Here is a 978-nt window from a genome sequence, read left to right as displayed (position 1 = left end):
CAGTGTGCTACGATGTGCCAGAATGTATGAAAATACTGTTATAAAAAGTGTATCAACATGTGTCAAAATCGAACACTCATTTATCAAACTGATTATACAATAACTTGAACGTCAGAATTATTTAAATTTGTAGCTACATTATTTTATGTTTCTTTCAATACAGCAATTAATGTAGTTGATAAAGTGTAACTCTTGGTTCTGTTGACCAGGATTATGCCGATCAGCTGTTCACAAGGTGTTTACAAAGTGCGCACCATGAGCTATTCCAGCCTTGTATTCACTAGTCACACTCCAGAAACTACAGAGTGTGGAAGACATTACAACCTAAAGTGAAGGGTTGTCGAGGTACTGCGCTACGTAAACATTCTGCGGCAATATTGCGTGTAAGTCTCGCCCACCGAAGCAATGCTATTTTCTGCAGCTATCAAAGGAAAAACTAAGAAACCAATCTTAACCGAGATGCACTACATTCTATATTTCTGTAACCTATCATATTTTGCACTTATTCCTAAGTAATAAAGATTTTTTTATTCTTACTTAAGGTTTGATCAAGGTTGACAGTATCATATCCATCTGAAAAAGCTTTAAAACGTCATGCCACCACTTCGTAAACAAGCCACCGCATTATGGAGATATCCACCAGAAAAAAATAAGGTTACAGAGTTTCTGTAGTGTGCTAAAGAAGTCTGTAGAGTATAGCTATACGTTGTCTTAGGCATATGAAAATATGGTAACATTATTTTCAAAGGTAAGAGAAAATATGGTGGATGGTGGACGGCAAACTAAGCAGCCAAGCAAACCTGTGGATATTGTAACATCCATTATTTAGTATGAGCAGGACATTTATGTCAAATACCAGAAAGTTTTATGTATTATGTATTTGTAACAAAATAGATGAAACTAAACATTTGTAGATGTTAGATGCGGCTTTCATCATGTGTCAGTATGTGTCAAAACATCAGAGGGGCTGAGAGAAAA

The sequence above is a fragment of the Penaeus monodon genome, chromosome 23, assembly GCF_015228065.2.
Source record: "Penaeus monodon isolate SGIC_2016 chromosome 23, NSTDA_Pmon_1, whole genome shotgun sequence".
NCBI lineage: Eukaryota > Metazoa > Arthropoda > Malacostraca > Decapoda > Penaeidae > Penaeus > Penaeus monodon.
The sequence above is the reverse complement of the archived record's forward strand: the minus strand, read 5'-3'. Positions refer to the sequence as shown.